Below are 14,446 nucleotides of genomic sequence, written 5' to 3' on the forward strand. Positions count from 1 at the left end.
AACTGATGGAAAAAATGCACACATTTGTAGATAGAAATTCATCAGAATGCAGGAAATTGTGTTTGTCGTCAAATGCGACAAGGTCCTTGACCATGGCAGAGGTGGGTGGATGAATAGTTTATCCACAAGACTTTCAGGGCAGAAGCTGGAGTTCAGGTCCCGTGTAAGGTTTATGGACTCTTAGGCGTTCTGAATCACATACTAATTCTTTTTACTTTAAGTAGGCACTATGGCTGCCCTTGGTAATCTCTAGGATTATTTTGTTTCTCTATTTTAATATACTGTACAATACAATCCCATTACTACTCAGCTGGTCATCAGTCACTTGAATACACTGTCATCCATCACTGTGGCTCCTGTCAGCTGTCAGTCAGCTGATAATCAGCTGTCAAGCTGTCATCTGCTTGCAGTTCAGTCGATGGGACTGCTAGCCTGAAAAGCATGCTGGCTTGCATACTGCAAAAGCCAAGCGGATGTTGTAGAACATCCCGTTATTTTTGGCATACTGCATCTAATCTGCCATACTATGTATACTACTATCTTTTTCTGGCATACTACATGTATATAGGTAGTATGGATGCTGGAACTCAGTTATACTTTGTCACTATTTATACCATGTTACCTGACTTTCTGGCCTTCATTTGTCCTTTTTTTCTTGTAAAGTTTAATCACATAATATTATAACTTTTTCTTTAAATTACAACTTTATTCAGATAAGACTACCATTTTATTATAGTATGACTAAATTCTCATTACATCTCAACATTACTCCCATTATATTATGATTTTATTATTTTAGATTTTCTTAAGATTTTCTTCTTCTTTATACACACACACACACACATATATATGTGTATATATATATATATATATATGTATATATATAAATCAAGAACGGCTTATGACCCCTCATAAAGCTTTAGTGACCCCTTTTGGCAGTCACAACCCTGCGTTGGGATCCAGTGTCCCAGACCATAAGGTGTGATGTTACCCTCTACAAGGGCAATGTGCTTGTTTTTTTGTAGTTTGTAGTTACCTGTTAAAAGACAGGACAACATTAGATGCAGTATTTCTACCGCTCATTGGTTCTGTAGCAAAATCCAAAGTTGTGGTTATCTGAAATGTTGCACTGCACAACTGATGCGAGAGAGATGCTGGTGCTTCTTAAGGATTCTTCTCGTAGTCGTAGGTTTTATAAAAGAAATGGCTTAAGAGAGTGAGAATCTATTAATACTGTCTGTACCCAGGCTACGGTGTCCCAGTTCAGCATTTTAAAACCACATTACAGCAGTATTCCTTGAGCCTTTTTCCACCATTAAGGGAAATGTAAATGAGCCGTTCTTTTAATGGAGGCTAACCCCTGTGCTGCACCGGTTTGGTGTTTCCAAATTATTTTTTAACAATGCTAACAAGCTGTTTCTGCAGCCGAGGTGCCAATTATGGAGCTTTTTCCTACAATGTGACAAGTGCCCGGTGAAGAAAAACAACCAACAAAAATTCAAATGTCACTTGATCGTTCTGCCAAAACACAGTTTTTAGTGGAAGCTGCCCTGAAAAACAAAGCTGATTTATTGAGTGCGTAATCTCACAAACACCCCCAAAACTATAAACAGCACCTGACACTTGCAGTCGGTTTTAGAGTTAATGTGTCTGACTTTTCCAAGGAGTGATGTCATGTAAAGGACACTTGCTTTAATGAAATAACTCAGAAAGGTGACAAAGAGGGAAAAGGTGTAAATTTAAATTTTAGACTAAAGAAAGACTGGGAAAAAATATAGTTACACAGTTGATAGTGTGCTTTAAGAAGTCTAGCAAGAAGAAGAATGGCAGCCAAATAATGAACTAAAGATTGTTGCAAAATCCTTATCTGGAATATCGCTTATACCAAAGACAAAATGCAGTTCTGGCATATTATGCTTGAAATGCCCTTTAAACTCAAGTGCCAGAGCAGGTTTTTTCCTCCCTGCACGTAACACAGGGAAACAAAAGACTAAATCTCAGGGCACAGTTTGAGTGTAAGTGGTCCCTGCTGCTCGCTGGTTCCTGAGACAAAGGTTTGAAAAGCACTGTGTGTCTTGTTTAAAAGATCTTAGTACTATTATGAGCCGATGAGACGTAGATAATCTTACTGCGGAAGGTTTTTTAAAAGGAAGCAATAGCTTTGAAAAAAAAAGTGCTGTGTGTCTAGTGTGTCCTAATGACTTCTGGTCCAGTTAGTCTGAGAGTCTGATCTCTCTAGCAGGCCGTCTGTCTGAGCAGCGGTGAGGGGGGAAAAAGGAACCGGTTCCTCCCACACAGAACAGATCAGGTTCCCCCTACGCCTACACACTCACAATTTAACACACGCAGATGACCATTTACACACTCATATGCCGATGAACTAACATATGCACAAATAGATGGACGTATGCATGCTAGTGCAGTCACACACTCACAGGCGCGCACACGTTCACGCTAAGCAGAAGGATCTGTGATATAGCTTAGCTGTCTAATGATCTCTGTATTTTACATTGATGAAAACAGATCAGCTGAGAGGGCAGACTGCTGTGGTGTATTTAAGTGGGCGGTTTTGGACCAAGGTGAACCGGAGGTTGGACGATAGACTGGCTCTTATTATCAATATAATGGTCTCTGACGAAGATGCCCCCATGGAAATCTGGCATGTGAATACTGATAGCTGAAGTAATAAAAAGCTGGCTGTTGAGTCTTAGTTGGTAGCAGTGCCAGAGGGACTGGTGGATGTAGCCTGAAGACGTGTTGGAGAAATTTAACATATTTGGAATATAGTGGAAAACTGGCAAAAAGTAGTGAAGGCCTAAATATGGAAAACACAAACTTGTGATCTATTGTAATCACTCACGAAAGAAAATAATATACATGTCTGGTGAGCTCAATAGTAACAATAATTATCCCACCAATTGATTTTCCTGTTGCGCACGTGAGCCTTCGTAGGATCGTGACTCATGGAGATGATCATACAAAGGTAATTTGATTTTTCACTTTTAGTTTATTGGAAACTGCAGGCCATGGCCTCTGTTTCCCCTCTTTACTCCATCCATCACGCTGCACAATGAGCCTCCTCAAAAGCTGGCCAGGCAGACATCTTGGTTAAAGTGTCTAATTACAAATTACTTGATTTGAAAGTAGGTAAATCAAACTTAGTATATAAAAAAGCAGTATCTTTAAATAACTCCCCTCAAATGAATGGCATTAAGTAAATGAAGCCGCTGTTGTGGCTAGTGGTCTGTTAGAGTTTAAGCAGCTGTGGTTTGGTGTCGAGGTGCCCACAAACTGCCGAATTGATTTCCCCAAAGCAATAGCATTACAGTATTAAGATTCATTCATTTGTCCTTGAACACTAAACACCCTCTTTATCATTTTGATGCCATGTTGGATGTTGTTTCAGGACCCCTTGTTTACTCTTTGATGGCTAGCATTGGCTGGATGCCATGCCACTGTTCAGACAGTAAAAATGCCCCATAGGACAAAAAGCCCACTTGTCCAACGTTATCCTGAAAATCAGACGCCCATTGCTGCGAAGGCCTGATACTCTGAAAATATACTCTCTTGTAGTTAAAGATTCATAGCCTGCAGTCAGTCGGCCCTGCCTCCTAATGTTTCACACCCTCTTTCCCACAGTTGATTGGGAGCATCTGTGTATATGGCCGGCGGAATAGACTGACGTCCAGTAACTTACTGAATATTCCACCCAGCTGCCAATGTGTCACCCATGTGCTTCCATGAAGAAATGTGAATAGCTTGTTCTTCTCAGAGGATTAAGCTGACACTACCATTATAATGTCACTGCTGTGTGAAGCGCTACATAATGCCTACCAGGGAAGAAGGATTGTTTGATTATATATCCAACCACGAGGTTTATCAGGCCAGGGTTAGAGTTAAGAGGTTAGTTCAGCCCGGCCCAAGATGGCGAAAGCATGACCCGCCCTACTTTGCGTACTCAGATAAACTTGCCCTAAACCAAACCAATCCCATTCCTCATATCTAAACCTAACAAATCCAACCAATGTTGCCAATGAGTATTAGCCAATCAGAGGCAGAGTAGGGCGGGTCATGCCGTCGCTATAGAAGAAGGTGGCATGATGTCATTCTGCATAATAATTAGTCATGTGCTTCTTTTTCGGAGAGTGAGTGAGAGTATATCATATGTTTGGAGCAAAAGGCCTTTGAAGCAATGCAGTTGCTTTTGGGATAACAGTCTGTCAATCAAAGGTGCTTTCAGTCCAGTAGGACATTTTTTTAATTACTGAGGTCCTGGAATAATGGGCTGTAAGAACAATGGATGGATCCACATTTACTGCATACGTTCTGCTGTGTACATGCAGTGCAGAATAAACAGTTGTGATGTGATAGAAAATTGAACTAGGTTTCTTGTCTTCAAAGCAGTATATTAATACACATAACTAAACATTGACATATTATCACCCAATAAAGGGTGTGTTTGGATGCTGTTGGAATGTACTGTTCAGTTATCCAGAGCACCGCAGTGCACTCTGAGCCCTCCGTCTGGGGAAACGGAGCAGCAGAGTCCAAACAGAGCGAATGTATAACTGACTTGGCTGTTTGTTAACTCATGTTCATTCATTTATTAAATACAACACTGTTTCTTTGAACAACAGCTCTCTCATTTTAGTGTAGAGCGTCACATTAGTCATTTAAAGTTGTGTTTGTACCTTCCTGACAAATGTAAATCCAATATTCACTTTCCATTTTGCTCTGTTTTGGTCTGCACCAATTTCTGCGGGAGATATCTGGCTCTTTAGTCTCTAAATGCTTCACCATGTTCACCAGCTAGTTGCTAACTGTGTCTGCCTGCTGTTTGGTGCTGGGCAAAGCTCTCTGCTGCAACTAAAAATAAGACTGCGTGAGCAGAGAGTGTGAACCAACAAATCACTATACAAACAAAACAGCAAGCTGAATGACTCAAAAACAACTTCAGAATCAGGTGATAATTCTTTGTGGGTTCTTCACTACCAGAAACCTTTTTACATTACACAAAGTCCTTTGAACCTTTGTTAATATCAAAATATTCATGAGTGCAACTTTAAGTTGACTATTTACCCCTGATAACAGCTTGGCTTTATAAGGTAGCTGCTGTAGCCCCATCCTCCGATAGAAACCCAGGAACTGAATATGAAGATTGTAAATCTTAAATCAAATTTGTTTTTTAGCAACCACCACAGTTTTTACAAATATAATTTTTCCTTGAAAGAAGACAGGTTCTTGGATTTACTCTCCAAAGCATAAACGAGTCAGTTTTTTCAACTGTCATAACATGAGAATCAGTGGAGGAGACAGGAGCACTTCCTGTTTTTTTTCCAACTCATCCATGTTTTTGCGCTCTGATGGTACCCAGCTGAATAAGGTCTATTAATTAAAGATGGATAGGTAGCAGTGCTTTTCCTGAAGCGTGACCTCCTGTTGACATTGGAGCAGAAGTTTCCTCTGGTGTCCTCTCCTGCTCCGTAGGCCTGTTGGCCAACTTCCTGCCTCCACTTGAACTGTCTCAATAAAACATAAAGAACAAAGATATAAAAAACATGGAGGAAAGAGCGAAATGCACCTTTAGGAACATTAGTCTTTCTAACCCAACAGGGACCTGAGCTACACAAACACACACACACACTCGCTCACACACACAGTCGCACACGGCAGGAGGCTAACTGCTCCAAGTGGGAGCTGTGCTGCCGAGAGCCGGATGAAAGGAAACACTAAAACTACAACGAGGGAAAGACAGGTGGCCAGTTTGGCAGTTCCACACACCCCTGCGCACACTCTGACACGCACGCACACACTGATACACACGTACACAAACTCCTTCCTCCTCAAACCCCCTGTTGTGCACACCTGTGAAAGTGCCAAATCCTGGACTCTACCACTTTCAGCTCTCCAGTTTTCTTCCTACCTCCTCTCCCTTCCTATCTCTCCCTTCTCTCCTCCACAATGAATCTCTCTCCCCCTTTCAGCGAGCTCCTCTGTGTAAACATTCTTCTTGTAAGCTAGCAGCCTGGCTCACCTTTAATTGGTTGTTAAAAAGACATTTCCTGCTCATGAGGATACCACCATGGAAGCCCCTATGATTGCATACGACTGAGTGTTTTTCCTTGACAACTACCTGTGATTACAGAATCCAAATATGTAACCATGCATGTGTTGATTCTGTAAGATTGTGCACATCACTTGTGTAATCATCAGTTATATTCAGCCACCTGATCCCACAAGATCACAAAAACACTTGGCAATGACAGCAGGGCACTGGACTGTGGACCACTAGTAGCAGCAGAGCACAATGAGGAGAAACACATTTGTGGCTCAGAAAAACACTCATCAATCGAACTGTTTCAAACCTAACATAATGTTTTGTTCCCCAAACAAATCCTGAATTGAAAGGCGAGTTGTTTGTCTTCAGCTCCACTTGGCATCTTCTCATGCACTGAAGCTTGTGGTTGAGGGTGATCTAGCCAGGTATCAAAAGCTGATGTTCTTTCTAGAGCCAATGATTGTTTTCCCATTGTGCTCCTCCATTGTTATTCCTCTGGTTTTCCCCCCTTTCATAAAGTAGAAATCTCACTGTAAGCTTACAGTGACTGTCTAGACTCAGTATTAATGTCTGTCTGGAAAATATACCCTTATGAGCAAAGGAAAATGACCAAAAGACCAAAACTGCAAAGGTTCAAAGGACAACTGGTGTACTGTCCTCTTTATTGTGTAAATGTATTATTAATATAACATTTTAGGGCTGCAACAAATGTTATTTTCATTATCTTTTAATATTTAACTGATTTTCCACAGTCTATTAAATGTTACAAAATAGTAAAAAAATGGCCATCACAATTTTCCAAAGCCCAAGATGACTTATTAAAACTCAAAGATAGTCAGTTTACTATAATACAACCTATAAAAACACCAAATATTTACATTTGAGAAGCTTGAACCATTGAAGTTTTGCCATTTTGATTTTAAAAAAAGATTAAACAGTTCTCAACTTTCACTTGTATGACTAATGAGTTAATAATTATTTCAGCACTAAAACGTGCTAAAGGAGCATGTTGTTGGCAATGCAGGAGCTTGCACGGCTTCATAAATATATGGACTTTTAATTATGGAAATACAGTAGTTACAGCAGCAGGCAGCTCTGCAGCAGCATTACAGAAACAATGCTGTCAGTATGAACACCACAAGCTAGTCAGGCACAGTAGTTCGATAGGGGCGCCATACCGCACTGCTCACACATGCAGTGTGTCCTGGGCGTTAGTGTTGTTTATGCTGCACAGTATGAACGGCAACGGCAGCAGTAGCGGTAGATATATATATATATATAGATATATGTTTTTCAGCTCTTTGTATTTCTAGCTGTTTGGTTTAAGGACAATCATTACTCTGGTTTTCAACCATTAGTATGTAATGAACACAGCTAAAGGTGAAAGTCAGAGAAAGAGGACAATGGTAGCATAAGGAAACCAGCAGGAAAACGCTGAAGAAACAGGAAATGGAAGAAAAATAAGCACTAATCACATTATGGGACAATGATTAATTGCATAAACTTTCATTCTTAGCCTGTTGATGTTGACACTGGCTGCTGTTGCCATAGTTTCACATGTGCAATCTGGGCCGGGGTCCCATATGTTCAGAATTGCAAAGGAGAACCAAAGGGCACCGGCTCTGACCAGAGTCAGACCCCACACATGAACAGCTGAATAATTGTGCGGTTAATAAGTATAATTATGGTAGCTTGATTTAAACAATCAAACCTTGGGGGAAAAAATCAATTTGCAACTAATCTGCTGTAAAGTGGAGAGTACCAAAGATATTTTGAAAAAAACAAAAAAAAGAATTAATATTATATTTTATGTGTACTTCAACATTATACAGTGCTAAAGAGAGCTACAGTTGACATAACAGCTCTGTGCTGCCAAGGGTGGAAAACAGAGCCAGATCTTAACCAAGTACAGGCTCAGTGACCGCCAGCTGACAATCAATGGAGACGCATGAAATATTAGCAACCAAAAGAAAACAGAATATATCTGGTAACTGTAGGTGATGTTGAGTGTTTCATCCAAACCTGCCATAAGTTGTCAACTATGAGAAACACCGGAGTGATCCGTGCAGACTTTCTATTTGATCTGGGCTGCTGATAGATGGATATAGAGATAGATGGTGGTGGAGACACACCCTGAGGTGCCTGTGGTGCATGTATGAAGGCACGCGTACACACAGGGCCGCAAGTGCTGCAAGTGTTTCATCCTTTTACAGGCTCTGTGAATCAGGAGGCACTTTGGGTTTTATTAGCCTCTAAGCAGGCGTGTACAGATCCAACAATGAACATGTGCTGCCCTTCACACAGTGAAAACACCCTTGACACACTTATTAGGCACAAGAAAAGACATGAAATAGATGAAAACAGGAGAAAGTGAAATAATTTTAACAAGAAAGCAGAATAAGGTTAAAAGAAGGGTGGGACGCAGAGGAGGAGGAGCAGGTAAAGACTGCAGCAATCTTTTTTTCAGTTAAAGATAGACTAAAGAAAAAGCAGTAGATGGTAAGAAAGAGAGAATAAGCGAAGAAGCCAAGCCTTCAGTCAGTAGCAGCTTGCCAGAGCGTTGCTTTGCTTCGCCAGGTCCCTGTGCTCTCTGCTCTGTCCTCTCCAATAAGACCCCTAGTTTAATGCTGGAAAATTCCCTCCAAGCTGTCAATCACCCCCTTTAATAAAAACAAAGTATAACATTGCGGTCTCGCTCGCTCTCCGTTCCCCCTCGAGAATTAGAATGCGAGGTTTTGTCTGCGGAACTGTGAAAATCTCCTCTGCTTTTATTAGCAAAGCCCTGGTTCGACCGAAACTCTGGAAAAAATCTGGCCACTCTCCGCTCTGCGTCTCCCATCTGGACTACATTAAAGCCAACCACCTGGACCTAAACCAAACCTGAAATGAAACTGGGGGTATTACAGAAAATAACTCCAGGATCTGCCTGCACATACACACACACACACAGTCACACACACAGATACATATCTTCCTTCATTCACTCTTGCGTGCGTGTTCACTCCACGCATGTGGCCTCCTGTTTCTCTCGCTTTTTATTTCGTGCTTAATCAGATTTCCTTAAGGAAAACTAGGCTTAACCAGCTTGATAGGATCTGATTTGACTGACTGGCTGGTTGGCTGTTTTTTTTCTCAGTGTTTGGTCAACTGGCTAGCTGATGGGCTAGTTGGGTGCTGACAAGTGGCCTAGCATGGCTGACAGAATGAGGGATTGACTGGCTGACTGATGGGCGACTATTACTGACTGACTGAGTGGCAGCTGGCATCGCACAGTGTGTGTGAGACTCTTTCTTCTCGTTCTTCTACCTGCTGAACCAAGAAAAAGTCCTCCAAAGTATATATTTTGGCCCTGAGCGTACTGCAAGTCAGTCAGCAGCCATGTTGTCTTTACATCTTCACAGTTCTGCTAATTGCAGAATATGAAGCTGAATGTTTCTGCCGTTGATCATAAGTTACCTGCAAAATCTTGTCTTTAAATTATAGAACAACTCTAACGATCTGTATTTTTCATATTGTGAACACATTTGACAGCTGGCCTTACGCTGCAGCTGTAATGAGCAAAGAGCTCACAGGTTGAGTTGAGACTCATCTTTATGCTTACTAGCCCACTTGTAAATTTGGCTTTTTTATTAACATAACAAGGAAATGTTGTTAATGAACATACCTGGCAAGTCATGAAAATGTTGATATTGATCGTATTAGCAAAATTTTCACTGACAACATAATTTATCTGCCAAAACAGACAATCTTGCCATACGCTTTTCACTTGCAGTGACTACAGCATTATTTTTTCATTATTACCTTTTTAATTAACGTTTAACCAAAATCACAATTTTTCCTTAACCTCAGCTGAAGTGCCTTTGCTACCTAAACAGAGACAGGGGTCTGAAAGCAAAGCCAGGATTCTTGTATCACAGTCCTGCACTTTGTACAGCTGCATTCCCCCTCGACCACCTCGTTCATTTGCTAAAAACTATAGTTCTCAGCTCTTTAGGGAAATTACTGAGCTCTTTTAAATAGCATTAAAATAATAGCAAACAAATATTTGCTATGTAAAGATATAGTGGAGTAATGGCATCCTGAGCATAGAGTGATATCATGCTCTCTCTCTCTGTTGTAATCCGAGCTTCTCTGTGGTTTGTTGTGGTAGATGGTGATAGATCACATGCATATTAGTGCATGTCAGTCCCTGTGTGTGTGTGTGTGTGTGTGTGTGTGTGTGTGTGTGTGTGTGTGTGTGTGTGTGTGTGTGGGGCTGGCTTTATTAATAAAATTGACTTGACTTGACGTTTTTTTTTCTGATAATGCCATCCCCGACCCACGGCCCCGCTGTAGAACCTCTGGTTGTCTCCAACGCTGTTGATGGTATTTGGCACTGTTCGCACTGTTAGCACATGAATGTCTCGTACAGCCCTTCAAACAGCACAGGTTGAGATGACAGGTGCAGTGTACAACAGGTGAAGCTGTTTTATCCATCTTATTACAAACTGCAGAGCAGAGTAAAGAATAAGAGCAAAAGAGGATGCAGTAGCTTAACACTAGCTATACACATGCAGACACACAGACACACATTCTCTCTCTCTCTCTCTCACACACACACACACACACACACACACACACACACACACACACACACACACACACATGCACTCACACACACATGCACTCACTCACACAGCCAGCTGGTTGTATTCCAAAACCACTCTTAGCCTCCTTAAATCACCAAGGTAAAGTGTTAGTAGAGGCAGAACAAAATGAAATGAAAATAAACATGGCAGAGCAACGTTTACAGCCCAGAACCCGGTATCACTCCCCTTGGTGGAAAACACACTATAAATTACTGCAGATCTTTTTGTGGAATTTCGGAAAAAATTGTTCCGCGCTCCAACAAAAAATTGGGCAGTTGATTTATACCAGCATTAATTGTGCGTGCTTTTGAGCGAGTGGGGGTGATTTGTGTGTGTGCCTGCTGGGTGTCCTTGTGTGCATCCATTTTGTTTATGTGCTAGGTTTGTCTTGTGTGAGTAACAGAGAGAGAGGGAGAGACAGAGAGGGAGAGAGATGTAGGTTTTAGCTGTTAGGAGTAGCAACGCTGTGGTTTCTGACCATATGATCCTGTGCATTTCTTGCCCTGTAGGCAGCTGGACAGCCTCCACTGCTCATAACAACAACAATGTTCCATATGAATCTCACTCCTCAACACTGTCAACTTTCAGCTACAAATGCAGCTCTGGCTGCACAGATTTGTAAAGAATATATCCTTTGACTGGTACTGGTCTGGAGCCAATAAAAAAGGGACAAGTGCAATCAACAATGTCAAGGCCATTCACTGTTTATTATAGCATCACTGAGGAAAGCATTCTTCCAGAGGACAATAAAAGGTTGTACAACAACTGAGCTCATTGCTCAGATGTAAGCTACAGTTTGGTGTAGTTAGAAAACTAGTGACTGTACCAACCAGTCCTCACACATTTTATCCCATCATGACATGATTAGAGTCCAATATAACAACATACTCTCACTCGTGTTATATACCGACGCATGATCAGTGGCCATTCATATCAAAATATGATCCACGAGTTATCCCGCCCACATCAGTTTTGGCCAGACAGGGATGACTTGTCAATTTACACTTGTTAACAAGCGTTGTGTCTTTTCAAAATAAACCTTTGTCTTCACAGGAATTGTATGTTTCTACTCATTAAATGCATAAAGTCTCTTTTCAAAATAAACTTAGAAATTAAGTACAACAATTCATTTATGGGTTTACTTCATTAATTTTCGGCTACAAAAGCACTTGGTTAGGTTTAAAAAAAAAACATCATGATTCGCCCGAAAATAAATACATATGTCACGAGCATAGTATACTACACATACTGGCACTCTTATGTTTTTCTAACTTGACTATTGTCTAATCCACCACCCCTTAAGCCCATCCTACGCAGACTTTCTCGCTCTTCATACTAGGATTGTTGCCTGGAGGCTGCCTGGCGTAGAGGGCCCAAGCGTCAGTGTTTGACAAGTTGGGAATGAGACTGGATTGAATATTTACTCTCCTTCAGTTCTGTTTTGGACACTTCCCACTTTTGAGAAAAAGTGGTTCTTTAGCTGCTAAACTCGTCACCATGGTCAGTAGCTAGTTGATTACTTTGTCTGGCTGCCTGCTGCTTGATAAAAAGCTGATGAAAATATATATGCGTTCTGAAAATCCAAAACACTGAGCATAAAGGCTCCAAAAAGCTGAAATAAACTGCAGATTTTTCTGTGGGTTTATCACTATGAACAATCACATTGCCAGCACACAAAGTCATCTGATACATTACTAATATAAAAAAATATTAGTGCAGCTTTAAGACTTGTATTTGGTATAAAGTGTAACTGTTTAATACTTATGACATGTCAATGAGAGCAGCAGGCTTGCAAAGTGCTGTCATGGACAGTGTGAGTAAAGCAGTAGCATAAACTCTTCAAAATATTCTTCTATCTGAATCTGATGAGAAAATTGGTAGGGCCCTTTGGTAGCAATTACAGCTGCGAGCCTGTGTTCAATAATCTCAGCTTTGCACATCTGGACGCAGCAATTTCTGCCCAATCTTTTCTTACTGCACTAAATTGCTCCAGCTCCATCTCACTGAATGGGAAAAATGAGCAAAATGAAATTGTCAAGGCCTTGTCTACGTCCTCAGTTCAGCTGAGGTTTGGGCTCTGCCTCGACCTTGGCTGTGTGTTTTGGGGTCAGTGCCCTGTTGGAAGATTGATTCTCTGCAGAAGCTTTTTCTCCACAATTCCCAGCTATAATTCTGCATTCATTTTCTTGTTACTTCTCTACATATTCTAAGCACGGCAAAACCAGACTCTCCAAAAATGTGCATTATTTACTCGTTTGAAGACTCCTCATCGTGAATAAAAGTACAGTTCCTAAACTACAGGATGTGAGCCTGAAATATGTGTTTTTATGACCCCTTACTGCTAAAGAGGTGTATAAATAAGCCCAATTGTGAGTGAAGTCTCCTGAAGATCTGACCATGTTGTTTAGCTTAAAAGTGTGAGGCCTGTGTCCCAGTTTCTCCCAAAGTTTATTTGTGCAAAACGTTTGTGGCCTGGGTAGCAAATCTAGATCTCTCCATTTTAAGTATAGAACTGAACTGCAATGGGCATCTCGGCCCTGATGTGTTTTTTTATAATGTGAGCAGGATTGAACGCTGGCAGTGGCTCAAATGGAAAAAGGGGCATCAGTCACAGGAGTGTGGTTGGAAATTTAACATACAGGACGGTCTGCACATTCTGAGTGACTGAGGAATTTTGAGCGTTCTTCACTCTGCTTTATTGGTCATTTTACAGGACCAATAACACTCCCAGCTTAGTAGTGGATCAGTTGTCTTTGTCCCTGTGGAGAGGTCACATTTCTTTGGTATCAGACTGTTCACCTGGCTTCAAGCCTTTAGCTCTTTCGCCAGTCCAGATTCCTGAGTGCCTTTGTGTGAGATAGATTTGTCATGAAGACAAACTGAAGGGATTTGTTTGGTCAAGATACTGCCAGCAGGTAAGAAAGGTTCAGGTTAGTACAGTATCTGATTTCAGAGTTGGTAATTTAATATAAAATTGGTGGGAATGTGCAGCTGGGAGTGTTTGTGTCTCTAAAGGCTCTAAGTTGTATCACTATATCACCAAATGCTCTGAGAACCTTCTACAAAAGCAACATAGTATATCACAAGGTCGCAGCCAAGTTGTGATTGTGCAACATTAATTTTCTGAAATAAATATGAAGTTATTGTCAAAAAGACAAATGTTACAAAGTGCAGACACTCATGCAGGGGTGCTTTAAACGTCCCTCCCTCTACATGAATGTATTTTTTCTTTAGCATCAAGGTAACCCGAAAGCTGGCAAAAGATACATTTGAAGGGTCTCATATAAATGTTCATTCCACATTAAAAGTAATGACATCATAGATGAACTAAAGACAAAGGTTTATTTGAAATGTCAAATCTCCTGCATCAGCAACGTAATGCGCAGTAGTTTGACGGTAACAAAAAGAGTTGAGAAGCTGATCCAAAGAAGATACACACAGACAAGGAAAGACATTTGTACCTGGAATTACTCCAGATAAGTCATAATTCAAAGAGCCAGTGGGCCAAAGTCATGCTACAGTAGCCCACCAAAGCAGACGTGGTGCAAAATGTCTTCGCACAAGTCAAGGACATGCAAGATTGGGAAATCCAAGACGATCAGCATTTTATGACCCCGCGCTGAGAAAGTCAGCAGCTGCCAAAGATTCGACCTGGTGTTCTTGTTCGTTACTCTGCACTCTGTTTACTTTGCAAAGCTCACTTTGCTCAGAGAAGCTGTAGTAGATTTCACTTATTGTATGACTGTATGATATAGGAAGA

Source organism: Plectropomus leopardus, chromosome 11 (genome assembly GCF_026936395.1).
Source record: "Plectropomus leopardus strain MGB_pleo_1.0 chromosome 11, ASM2693639v1, whole genome shotgun sequence".
In the NCBI taxonomy this organism is placed as follows: Eukaryota; Metazoa; Chordata; class Actinopteri; order Perciformes; family Serranidae; genus Plectropomus; species Plectropomus leopardus.